We start from the raw sequence: 13,812 nt of genomic DNA, 5'->3' as shown, positions 1-13,812 counted from the left end.
AGCCCCATCAGATGGCCTCGTCAAGTGGGCAGCAAGCAACCCATGGAAGCAGGTATCCAGGGCCCAAGCAGGGCTTTAAAGGTCAAAAACAGCACCTTGAATTGGACCCAGAAACAAACTGACAGCGACTACAGCTCTTTCAAAATGGGTGTGATGTGATCCCAGTGGGCAGCTCCAGATAAAATCCTAGCTGCTGCATTTTGCACTAGCTGCAGTTTCTGAATATTCTTCAAGGGCAGCCCCATGTAGAGTTACAGTAATCCAGCTGTGACGTGACTAAGGCACAGGTTACTGTGGCCAGATCTGCCTTCTCGAGAAGGGGACGCAGCTGATGCACTAGCCGAAGCCGAGAAAAGGCACCCATGGCCTCTGCCTCCATCTGAGCTTCTAAAAGCAGAGCCGAGTCCAGTAATACCCCCAAGCTGCATACTTGTTCCTTCAAGGGGAGTGCAACCCCATCCAGAACTGGTAAAATCTCCTTATCCTGATTGGCTCTCCTACTGGCCAACATTACCTCCATCTTTTCTGGATTCAGTCTCAGCCCACATCCAACCCATCACAGGCTCCAGCCCCGATTCAGGACATCCACTGCCTCCCTAGGATCAGGTGACAAGGAGAGATAGAGCTGAGTGTCATCTGCCTATTGCTGACAACTCAGTCCAAGTCACTGGATGACCTCTCCCAGCAGTTTCATGTAGATGTTCAATGAGACTTAAGTACAAACAGCTTACTTGGATTTCGGCCATATACTAGAGAACAAGTTCAACTGAATTCAATAGGACTTACTTCTGAGTATAACACATTGCAGAACTTTGGAGAAGTCTGTAGACTTATAGATGCAAATTACCAACCTTGCACGCAGATTCTAGAAGAGCAGCAATTATAATGTCTTGGTGGGTTTCCGTTATTTGATCATAACTTAAATGCATCGGCATGTTTTCTTCTTCAGACCTGAAAAAGCAGCCACTACCCTCCAGTAACCCTGGGGCTGGTGTTAGGCATCTCCTTGGGTAAATGTCTAAAGATGAGAAATACTTAACAGAAAGCTGTGCAAGTTTTTCCCAGCTGCCATCACCTCTGTGAGTTTGATTAATAGGGAACAATGAAAAAACAGCGCTGGAGGACAAACTGAGTGGCAAAGGATTGTAAGTGACAATTTGCTATTAAAATACATAGTCCCTTGCAAAACCTATTGATTAATGGAGCCTCTCTAGCAGCGTAAAAACACCAGGAGGAGAGGGAAGCAAATTCAAGTAAATGCTCTCATTAGTGAAGCTCAGCACCGTGCAGCATTTAATCAGTCTGCTGTTCAATTACAGCAACACACACAAGTAACTTTTCTCCTTCATTATTACTTGTGCTGCACTATTAATCATCAGCAACTAACAACAACAACAACAAACACCCATGAAAAAAGGAACCTTTGAGAGGGAGAAGAATCCATGTAAAGACTACTCTCTTGCTTCCTAAATGCCCCAGGAAGGTCCTTGATGCAGTATTGTCTTGGGCTGGGGGGCTGGGAAACATGCTGTCCTCCTTCCACAGGCAGCAGCGGCAAATTTGCCATTAGCAGGACACACTAACTATGTCACTCACCTCTTCATTGGCCTCAGAGGTTTTTAATGCAACACTGCCATCTACAGTTGGATAAGATCCTCGCTTTGAAGGAGGTGATTGTAGCATATCATAAGTCTGCAGCCCTGAACAGTTCCCAGATCTGAGCTCCTGAGAAGTGACAAGGCTTGTATGCCAGGATGGTGTTCAACACTCAGGGCCAAGCATGCTTTTGCTGACTCCTGATTTAATTTAAGCAACTAACAGCAGCAGCAGGAGCAGCAGCAACAAACTGCCATGAAAGAAGGATTCTTTGGGAGAGAGGAGAATCAGAAGAATCAACCGACAACATTTAAAACACCTTTAAAGAAACATGTATTCACCCATGCTTTTTAAATAGACTTGTGGTTTTAAGGTTTTAGTTTCTGTTTTAATTTGTTATATTTCACTGTAAACCGCCCAAAGATTGAAGTTTGGGGTGATGCACTAATATAGCCACCTAATGGCACAGCGGGGAAATGGCTTGACTACCAAGCCAGAAGTAACTTGCCTAGGGAGCAAGACGTTGCTGGTTCGAATCCCCGCTTGTATATTTCCCAGACTATGGGAAACACCTATATTGGGCAGCAGCGATATAGGAAGATGCTGAAAGGCATCATCTCATACTGCGTGGGAGGAGGCAAAGGTAAACCCATCCTAGATTCTACCAAAGACAACCACAGGGCTCTGTGGTTGCCAGGAGTCAATGCCGACTCACTGGCACACTTTACCTTTACAAATATAATACATAAATGAATAAAATTAAACAAACTGAAGTCTTATTTACACAAACAGTTACTTCATTTGAATTCAACCTTAGGGCCAAACTGTGATCAGGAGCACCCACTATGCCAGCAAATGATTCTGATCACAGCAAACGTTAGCCCGGTTCAGACATAACACAGAATCATAGATCCAATGGACCTGAGATTATGCGCCCCCTTCCCCTGCTCTCCTGTACGTGATTAGACATTAAGGAGAGCTGCCTCTCTGCAGTCAGCGAGACAGCAGAGAGACGGGGTTGCTGTTTGTGTGGGCTTTCTTCTTTCCTGAAGGACAGCCAGCACAGCCAATTAGGCTGCAGTGAGGGAGGAGCCAGTTCTGTGTGGCCCGTGGGGCCAATGTTCAGATGTAATGCTAGCACCTCAGATATTGAGTTTGTGGTGCTGAAACTCCACTCTGATTGAAGCTTCAGAGTGGAGTTTGGTGAGGGAAACTGTGGGTCGCTTCCCCTTGTGAACTCAATTTCCCCAAATTCGGACATTTGGGTTAGGAAACCCGAGGTACATAGGAACATAGGAAGCTTCCATGTACTGAGTCAGACCATTGGTCCATCTAGCTCAGTATTGTCTACACAGACTGGAAGCGGCTTCTCCAAGGTTGCAGGCAGGAATCTTTCTCAGTCCTATCTTGGAGATGCCAGGAAGGGAATTTGGAACCTAGATACACTCTTCCCAGAGTGGTTTCACCCTGTAAGGAGAATATCTTACAGTGCTCACACATATAGTCTTCCTTCATATGCAACCAGGGCAGACCCTTCTTACCTAAGGGAACGAGTCATGCTTACTGCCACAAGATCAGCTCTCCTCCTGAAGGGACTTCTGGTTACCTGTTATATTTGAACATGGGTCAGTGTGTTCAGTGCATGTAAAATCTGTGAACAGTGTATGCATGAACAGATCAGCTCACACATATAGTTATCTGCACATTATGTTCACACACATATAGCAGTACACTTCCTATCTGCATCCTGCATTTGAGAGGACCTTTCAAATAGCAATAGCAATAGCAATAGCACTTACATTTATATACCGCTCTATAGCCGGAGCTCTCTAAGCAGTTTACAATGATTTAGCACATTGCCCCCAACATTCTGGGTACTCATTTTACCGACCTCGGAAGGATGGAAGGCTGAGTCAACCTTGAGCCCCTGGTCAGGATCGAACTTGTAACCTTCTGGTTACAGGGCGGCAGTTTTACCACTGCGCCACCAGGGGCTCCAAATGCAGTTTCTAGGATGGATGGTGAGAGTACCCAAGGTCACTTTTAAAATGTACGCATATACAGTCATTTACACACACAAATGTACATATGTGTACTGACACCTATACTTTCAAATATATTTAAAACATAACACTTGTTTGGCAATGCTTTCTGCAGTCAATGATGACGCAATCATCAGGCTAGCCTATCCTGTCATATACATAAAAATAGTTATGATTCTGACTGAAAATTATTCTGAATAAATATCTGATGCTTATCTGGCAACAGTTATATATCATTTGTGCTCTCAGTGTAGGAAGAATGGCTGGTGTGTCAATGCTCACTATTTAATTTATGTCAAACTCAACAGAGCTGTTATCCAAAACCTGTTCCAGTTACACATAGGGCTGAGGAGCAGCAGTTTCTAGGATGGAAGGTGAGATTTGCAGGTAGGCTCCAGCAGTCCTGGAATCTCTTTCTCTCCCCCCCCCCTCTCTTACAACAGCTTAAACAATGTTATGTGTATATCCTTGTCAGCAAATATTAAGATGAAAAAGGAAGAAAACCTCCTTTTTCTCTCAACTGTACCAGTTTACAGATGCTGTTCAGTCACCTAATTAGATGCTTCAGAAGATGCTATTATGAAAATATTTCCATTATTTTGCCTTTTATGATTATTTCATTGCAAGCATCTCACTTTTGGCAATTCTCAAGCTGGATTTAGACAACTGGGAACCACCACTAACATTAACCCATTCTTTAAAATAACAACACCAGCAACAAGTTGCTCTGTGAGTGGAAATTTCCAGTGGAGAATGGGGGGGACGGACTTAACCCTTTTTCATTTTACCCTTTCAAATCCCCTCCTTAGTTAGCTGTTTCTCCACAGGATTCCAATAGACCTTTGGCAATAGTAAACATGACTAAGCCCCACAGGGTTGGGGGAAAGCCTTGGGGAGAATCACAGCAGAGAAATAGCAGGTGGGGGGAAATGGTAAGCACCCTTTCCCATGCCACTTCTCCACTCTACATTCCCTTATTCCAGAGAAGTTTTTCATTTTAAAGAAACAAATCATCAGGGCTCTCTCAGACATGCCTGATTGTAAGCACATGTGAAGCAATCATTTGTAGCCTTTAACCATCAAGTTAAGCCTGGATTGTTCAAGAGGCGTGAAGTGTAATGTGGTGATACTGGGCTTAACCGCAGGGCTGGAAGCTATAGGAGATCACATCTGTATATGGTTGATCTGTATATAGTTACAAATACCACAAAGAAAGCTTTTAAGCAGCTCCCAGTCATCTAAAAATATCCTCTGAGAGAATATACAAAACTATTCTCTTAATATATATTCCTTGTGGGGAGGGGAGCAGGGGCGTAACTATAATAGGGCAAGGGGAGACAGTTGTCTGGGGGCCCACTGCCTTGGGCCCCCCCCAGAGGTAAGTCGCATGACTGACTCCCCCAGCCGCGCACCTGCCCGGGCTTCCTTCAGTTGTATTCATCCTCCAAAATTGATGTCAGTGTTAAGACCTGGAGCTACTAGAATAACATGTTTTTCTCTAGTACCATTAAATGACTTGCATCATCCACAATTTACAAAACCTTTTTAAAAATAATTTAGGATGATGTTCTATTGTGGCACATAGGATATATACACATAAAAAATTTACTATGCTTTTTGTTACCACTGTTCATCCTCACTTAAGATATATTAACTTCATGAGCTGAGCTTCAGTGAGGGGGACGGCCCATTTTAAAATCTTGTCTCTGGGCCCACTCCAACCTTGCTATGACCCTGGAGGGAGACTCATATTTTGGTGGGGCGGGGGACTCATAATCACAGACATGCCTTGCTAGTTGCAAGTGTTGTCATTGGTTACCTGAAGTCAAGTCTAATCACTCCAGGCATAAAAGGAAAGGCACGCACACACAAGCAAATGTTAGTTGGTTGCCATCAGGAATTTGTATAACTTGCAACAATGTCTGCTCATCACTCTAGCTTTCAAACTGGGAATAGAAGAGACAGATGATGCCACATTCTCTTAATCTTTCTCCAGGCTGAAAACATTCCATTTCCTCACACAGCTGGTGTGCATTCACTCCTGATATTTGCACACATAATCACCTGCCCACTGAGCCCAGGAAAACACAAATGCCTGATTCAGATGATATTCTGATTGACCCTTCATAAAAGTGAGGGTGTGTATGTGGCTGTGCACATCTCCCCCCAGCACAGTGCACCATCACCCAATCATGTTTCAATCTAAAACATTTTAATACTAAACAACATGTTGTGGTGATTACATTTTAAAACTAAGTGTTTTAACGCTAAATTATCTGATGGAGTGTGGAGAAGGGAGACATGTAACCCCACACTCCTCCCCTACAGATTTAAATAGGCTGGCCACAGTATTGTCTGAACCAGCTGAAGATGTTTTTCTTCTTCTCTCACCTGTGATTCCCTGACTGAATTGTCATCAGTGCAAAATTTGAAAAAGAAAGAAAGAAGGAAATATTGGGTCATGGATATTTAGATACTTGAGTATGTATCCCTTTGGGTTTCCAATTTTATTTATTTATTTATTGTTGTTGGTTTTTTTATTATATTGAGTTTGAGATTTATTGTTCATGGAGATATACTATGACTCCTGAGGATAGCAAGATTGATTTACAGTCGGGAGGTTAGACCCAAACTAATGGTTCTTAACTAGATGAGCCCATATTGGCTAGGTGTATTGTTGAATTTGTTACTCAGTAAAAAAAATTTCTCCTTCAACAGAAATATGTTATTGTGAAGTCTCCACTTTGGTTTCTGGTTGCCATCAAATTCTAAAGAACCAGAAATGTTTGGGGGGATCATCTAGGCAGATTTGGGAGTGGAATGTCAAGAAAAATGTAAGGTAATTCATATGACCCAAGTGGGAAGGACTGCAGGGGAGGGAGCAGGAGCCTACCTACCTTTCCCCAGATGACTGGAGCCCCTTCTGAGCTCCACTCTACACAACCTGCATGGCAGAGAACTTGTGAAGTGATATTGGGAGGAGGAAGTCTTCCCACATCCCACAATGCAACCTGTGGGCAGCAGAGAGGCAGCCCTCTCCAGTGCAGCAGCACTTCTCTCCCTGGCTGCACTTTCCAACAGGCTATATAGCTGTCACTCCTGGCAGCCTTTTACACAGCCACAGTGCTCAAGACGAGCACAAAGTGAAGTTGGATGGGCTCAGTTTTCCTCCTGCCTCACTTGGTACCCGAATGGAAGATCTAGGCTACCCAGGTGTGGAGCAGCTGCATTGTGGGGCCTCCCAGTGGTCCAGACAATACGGGCTGCTTAGGTTAACTCTTTCCTAACTCTTAGGAAGAACACACAGCTTCTGTGTGTTCTTCCCCCTGTTATTCTACGCAAGAATACTCCAAACTTCCCAAACAGTACACAACAGCCTCAATATGAGTGTGCTGTAATGATGGCCTACACAGGGACTTCTAGGATGCAGATTTTAATTTTCTCATTATGGCTGTAAAGCTGAGTTCAGTGTCTTGTTCAGGGGGACATTTTTGGGGCAAGATATCATAACAGAGCCCCTTATTGAGACAGCTCCCTATTCTTGCCTTCGATCCCTCGGATTGCTATGATCCAATGAGTAGCTGCCTTGCAGGTTCGTCCAGTGTGGGTTAATTCTTAGTCTGACATTGAGACGGCACTTTTGGCTTTGCTTTATGATTTATGTCTGGATAATTTTTTTAAAAAAATTTCTGGGTGAAATTATATCCCACTGAATCTATGAAATTTGGATTATTTATTATCACTGACCTCAGAGTGTTGATGTCACAAGCACTGATGAGATTTTTTTTTTGAAAAACAAAAACTGATTTGAGTTTAAAGTCTTATAGTAGTCCAGAGCCTTCATCCATTTTTATATCCTTTTAATCAGAGGGTATTGAGATTACTGCTACTGAAGGCATTTCTGTTTAAAGAGGAAAAAAACCCACTTAAAGAGGAAATAATGAACTTTGTGGTCAGGATGCCAAAGCAGCAACTGGGCTCTTAAACAGTGAGAAGATGAGGGAGGAGAGGTGATGATGGCTGCCTTCATACATAATGCCAAACTGGAGGAGAAAAAGCCTGACTTTCCATTTCATGGTCACCCAAATGCGTAAAACCATGGTTTGGCCATGGAGTGCGACCCCAGTTTTCTGAGCCAAAACCATAATATAAACCTTCAGTTGGCAGTGAGTTTTGCTACTCCAACCTGAGGTTTAAAGGCAACATCATGTCGTCTGAATCCTGCTGCCACCATAACATGGGTTATATTATTTATTTATTTATTTGATTTCTATACCACCCTTCCAAAAATGGCTCAGGGTGGTTTACACAGAGAAATAATAAATAAATAAGATGCAGCTGCTGCCAAAACCATAGCGAGGGTGGCTCAGATCAGCCCAGAGATGAGCCAGCTCTATGCCTGCCACGCTGGCCACCTCTGCAAGCACTTGCCCCATGCTCTGTGATCACCACACTGGTCCAGCCATTGCCTGGCAACAGGGATGCCATGTTGCCATATCCCAAGCTTCAAAGCATGTCAAAGGGAAAAACCACAAGGGGGTGCCCCCTTTCAACTGTGTCTCATGGTACCCCCTTTGGCAATCTGCAGGAAAAGGGTATGGGTCGACAAGACTAAGTGATAAAGACTAAGTGATAAAGAAGTATTTGCGCAAGCACATGGAGTTCTGGTGGCACCATAAATCAGGCAAGTCAGTTGTTTTTGAACCAAGATAACACGTGCCAGAGTAGTGATACCTGGAGTCTGGGTTAAAAGTCAGTCCCCGGAATTCTTGAGTGGCTTAAAAATATATATATATAGTAGGAGAAGGGGGTCCCAGCCTCTTCCCTTTGGGTGCAAGCATATCTAACATTATCCATAAGATAATGGATAATCTCTAACATTATCCATAAGAAAAAGCATCTTAGGGTACACCAGGATGATGTTTCAGGGACTTGATTGCCAATAATGGGTGAAAACACAACATGATTGTCCCTTCTCCCAAGGACTGTTCTCTCATGAGAGTGGCAGGCCATAGACACACAAATGTGAGCCAGAAGACTATCCCTGCCCAGCCTTGTTGCTAGATGCAAGCAAGCCCCAGAGAATGGTACCACACCAACACCTTTCCAGGTTGTGGTCCTGGTGGACAGCAGGAGTGAAAGCACTCACTTTGACAGTCTGTTCATCCCTTGGTAGATATGCATTTTTATTTTTGCCCAGTACAACCATCCAGCTTGCCAGGTATCTCTGAAATTATGGGCTCCCCCACCCACGATTCTCCACAGTGGCTAATCTGCATACAATACCGGTCCAAGACTGGGAATTTTGAATGTCTACTAGGAGCCATCCCCGATCTTGCCAGACTGACCCCACAGGGAAACGGCTGGACACATGGAGCAGCCCAGACTTCTTGAGAGTCTGTAGGGGTTAAGTGTAGAGGGGAAGGCAAGTCGTATAACTTCTATTTTTAAACAGATATACCAGGGGGGCCTCATCAGCAGATGGCCCACATATATGAACCCCTGCTAACTTGGCAAAGAGGTACCTTTTAATGTGGTGATTCTCTTTATTTAGCAGGGGGAGAGTAACTGGCCCTATCTACTCCCAGTACAGTACTTCCAATGACTGCTGCTGGTGTCTATATTTTGTTACATTTTAGATTGTGAGCCCTTTGAGGACAGGGGTACATCTTATTTATTTATTATTTCTCTGTGTAAACCACCCTGAGCCATTTTTGGAAGGGCAGTATAACAATTGATTGATTGATTGATTGAATGAATCTAGTTGGATGGCCTAACTCATGAGGGCGCAGTACAACAGAGACACCAAGCTGATGGAATTTCTGGTCCTCCCCAGTGGATTGTTCCTCTCATGAGAAGGCTAATCCCCGGATGGCAAGCCAACACAGGGACAGGAGTGTGTTGGGGCTTCCTGGACTTCTTGGCCCGGGTTTACGAGTCCAATAGCATCCTTGTCATAGTGGACCAGATGCCAGGAGAGGAGAGCTGGTCTTGTGGTAGCAAGCATGACTTGTCCCCATAGCTAAGCAGGGTCTGCCCTGGTTGCATCTGAATGGGATACTTGAAGTGGAGCACTGCAAGATATTCCCCTCAGGGGATGAAGCCGCTTTGGGAAGAGCAGAAGGTTTCAAGTTCACTCCCTGGCTTCTCTAAGATAGGGCTGAGAGAGATTCCTGCCTGCAACCTTGGAGAAGCCACTGCCAGTCTGTGAAGACAATACTGAACTAGATAGACCAATGGTCTGACTCAGTATATGGCAGTTTCCTATGTTCCTATGTTCCAGGATCCCTTCTCGGCCCTTATATATTTATGGCCTTCTAGGAAATCATCATGATCCCTTCCTGGAGTAACAGAAAGATAGTCCCCCTCTCCATCCCCCCACTACTAGTAATTGTTCTTGTGTTAGACTGTTTGGCTGTGGGGCTCTTGCGGTGGTGCAAGTGTTGTGAGGGAAAGGGTTTAAATGTCATTTAAAGGCATTTAAATGCTCTTTCCCTGCCAAGGGTGGGTGGTTTATGCTGGGGGGAAACAAAAACATGCTGGGCATGCCCCCTTAAAGATTGTGGCCAATGGCTGCCACCATGCTGATGTCTGACACCTTGCCTGCAGTCTGGTGACATGAGCACTACAGAGGTTGCTGGGATATGGCCTTTGTGTAACAGGAAGAGGGAGAGGCTCCTCCACCCAGAAACCAGAGTTTGCTGGACTGTGGTTAGGTGATGATCTGCGGGATGATTCCAGGTTTCACCAATTAACCTCGGATTGGCCAGAATGCAGTTTCACATTATGTCTGAAAGCAGCCAAATTTTCTCTGTGTATTTCCTGTGCAAGTTTTCTGTCTTTCTAATGGCCTTCATAGCAAACTGTGTAAATGCTGAGCTGAAGAAACCAAGAAGTACTAGTGAAACTCTAACCAAATCACGTAGCAAATATTACAGTAATATGACAAGACAGGAATCAGCATGACCAATAGTAGGACAGATTCTGTTTTTAAAAGGAAAAACTGATGATCAGGCAAGGAATATTCATGGCCTGTGATCCATTATAACTGATTTCCCTGCTTGGTACTTTCTGCAGCTGTTCATGTTCTGATTTCTCATACACAGTCCTCTTCAGTCTGTGCACTGTTTCTGCAATATCAGGGCATTTCTGATCAATGCCCTCTGAGATTCAGTTCAACACAAACAACTTCAGTGGTCACTGATCACTTTAATTTAAAAGGATGAAGCAACTGAGCTGTGTCTAAACCAAACCCCACCACAAAATGCAAAATATTTGAAAGTATACTGGGGGGTGGGGGACAGCTCATTTTGTTCAGTTGATTCCAAAAACTGCCACAACAAAAAAGTTTAATTTTTAACAATGTTCAATTCTGGTGGGGAAACCATTTATACATCTGCTACATTTCAGGTATTCCAGCTGTCATTCTATGGAGAGAAAAAACACTTAAACCTTCTATGTCAAATTCAGACAGAACAGACAGTTTTACTTTTGATAAGTATGAAATAAGCATATAGTTCTAAAAAGACAAAGAGAAATGTTTTAATGAAAAGTAACATTTTACAGAGTTACTGTTCATTAACAGAGATGTGTTGAAATGGAGGCCATTTCTGGAAAAGTTATTGGCAGCATCCAAAATTGTCTCCCTTTTGGTGATGCTTTTCTGGGATTACATTGAAAGGGACAAAGTGTTCACCTATGTGGAATGTTGGCAGTTGATAATCTGACTAGAATAACCCATGTGCCCAATAGAGAAAGCATTGTCCATACTCTCAGTTGGCTTTATTTGCACTTGCTCTTAGCCATGTAGCCAAATCTGATAGGCTATATAGCATCAGAGGTTATGTCCTCTACTACATTATTCCTGGTTTTCTGCTATCTAAATAGGAAGGGGAAAGAAGCAGGAAAACTATGGCCACAGGCTACAGCATCTGGGGCTCTGGAAAAAGATGTGACTAAGGGGAGACATGATCGAGGTGTATAAAATTATGCATGGAGTGGAGAGAGTGAAGAGAGAAAATTTTTTTCTCCCTCTCTCACAACACTAGCAATAGCAATAGCAATAGCACTTACATTTATATACCGCTCTATTGCTGGAAGCTCTCTAAGTGGTTTACAATGATTTAGCATATTGCCCCCCAACATTCTGGGTACTCATTTTACCGACCTCGAAAGGATGGAAGGCTGAGTCAACCTTGAGCCCCTGGTCAGGATTGAATTTGTAACCTTCTGGTTACAGGGTGGCAGTTTTACCACTGCACCACCAGGGGCACTAGAACCAGGGATCATCCCATGAAACTGAAGGTCAGGAAATTCAGGACCAACAAGAGGAAGTATTTTTCACACAGTGCATAATTTATCTATGGAATTCTTTGCCATGGGATGTGGTGATGGACACCATCTCCAAGAGGACTCTGTGAGGTCTGTAACTCAGGAGTAATATTATTAAATTAATGAAGCTATTCTGACAATCAGTGGAAAGTGTGCTAAGGGTGCTTAGCCCACTCCCCACCGATCATCAGACCCAGCGGGCTCGCAGCTGAGCCCAGTTCCGTCAAAGCGGCTCACCCACGTCTGTAGCCCACCCCTTAAACCAGGTTTGCAGAGGTTTTTAATCATGAGTAGACCCCCAGCCGGCTCAGGGGTCTCCCCAGTATGCCCTGCGTGCTTGCGCAAGGCATACCGGAGCTTCCGGGGGCCACACGGCCCCTGATCCTCCCAGCCCCCACTGGCTCCATCACAAAGCTGGCAGTTATGTGGGCGGCCAATCCGGCCGTCCAGGGCTCCCACCCTGCTCGTCTGTGAGGAGAGCGAGCTTAGCCCACTCTCCCCACTTACCTTTACAAACCAGGTCTCACTGATCATGAGACCCAGCTCCTTGTTTAATACATTTTTAATAAATAAGACAAAAAGCAAGCTGCAATACGCACTACAGACATGCTATTTCTTTGCATTTATAAGGAAAATATAGGAACTATGTCTGTAACAGCACATTTTGGCACAAATATGTCATCATATTTGATAGATAGATAGATAGATAGATAGATATGAATGACATTGCAGAGATAAGAACCATTTGAGAAAATTACCTGATGATTCTCCTTGGAAGGAAGCCTGAAATTCCTCTAGACTAGACTAGACTATTCTAGACTAGGAGCCCATTCAAACTTGGGCTTGGGTCTGGGCTACCTTAGAGAGTGCCTTCTTCTGCATGATCCCCATCTCATGTTGAGGTCATCTGGATAAATCCATCTCCAGTTACCACCAGTACAGTTACCACCAGCTACAGAGAAGCCAGGCCTTCTCTGAAGCTGCTGCTGGCCTGTGGAACGCACTCCTGGCAGGTATCCGTAATTTAGGCTCAGTGCTGGCCTTTAAGAGAGCTCCAAAAGCTTACTTGTTTGGCCTGGCCTTCCAAGGTTTTTAAATTGTTTTTAAGTATTTTCATTTTAAATGGTTCTAAATTGTTGTGTGTGTTTTTTTAAAAAAAAATTATATTGTTTTAAGTAGTGTGTTTTAAATGGTGTTTGTTTTATGTTTTTTAAACTTGTTGTGCACTACCCAGAGCCTTTGGATGGGGCGGTCTAAAAATGTAATAAACAAACAAACAAATAACAAGTGAAACAGTAGGTAGGCTTACCTGAGGTTAACCTTGGAAGTCAAGAATCATACCACAGACAATCCAGAAGTTATGGTTCCATTGCCTCTACCTGCAATCCCCCTCCCTTTCCTGCTGAGTGTGTCACTTGTCCAGCAACTAGAGATGTGCAGAACATTCCATGGTTGGGAATTTCTGCCTTGAAATGGGACATTTCAAGTGTTCCAAGCTCAAAACAGAACACCCCTTACAAAGGGGGCCTGTTTCAAGCACAAAATGGAATGACACATCCTGAGGTAGAACATTCCAAGCATCGTTTTGGAATCCAAAATGGCACTTGGAACAGGTTGGAACATTCCGTCATTCAGTCAGAACAACTGGCTTCACCAACAGAACATTCTGTGCATTTTGCATTCCGTCCTCAGCTTGGAACAGCACACTAAACGTGTTCCATGCACATCCCTACCAGCAAACATTGGCTCTGATATGAGTGGGGACATGCTTGTGAGAGGAGCTTCTGCACAAACCCCAGGTTACTGCATTCAAACAACACAATATGGTCAGCAGAGCTTCATT

General features: G+C 44.0%; 1 long non-coding RNA gene across 1 annotated transcript; it reads right to left on the bottom strand.

Annotated features, from left to right (window-relative positions):
* Positions 1-10,970: 10,970 nt before the first annotated feature.
* On the bottom strand, positions 10,971-13,517 carry LOC128326544 (uncharacterized). Its single transcript, XR_008308107.1, has 2 exons — positions 13,279-13,517; positions 10,971-11,065 (listed from the first exon to the last, which is right to left on the bottom strand). It is a non-coding gene; the product is annotated as an uncharacterized LOC128326544 (long non-coding RNA).
* Positions 13,518-13,812: the final 295 nt, after the last annotated feature.

This window comes from Hemicordylus capensis, chromosome 1 (genome assembly GCF_027244095.1).
Source record: "Hemicordylus capensis ecotype Gifberg chromosome 1, rHemCap1.1.pri, whole genome shotgun sequence".
Taxonomy (NCBI): Eukaryota; Metazoa; Chordata; class Lepidosauria; order Squamata; family Cordylidae; genus Hemicordylus; species Hemicordylus capensis.
The sequence above is the reverse complement of the archived record's forward strand: the minus strand, read 5'-3'. Positions and strand labels throughout refer to the sequence as shown.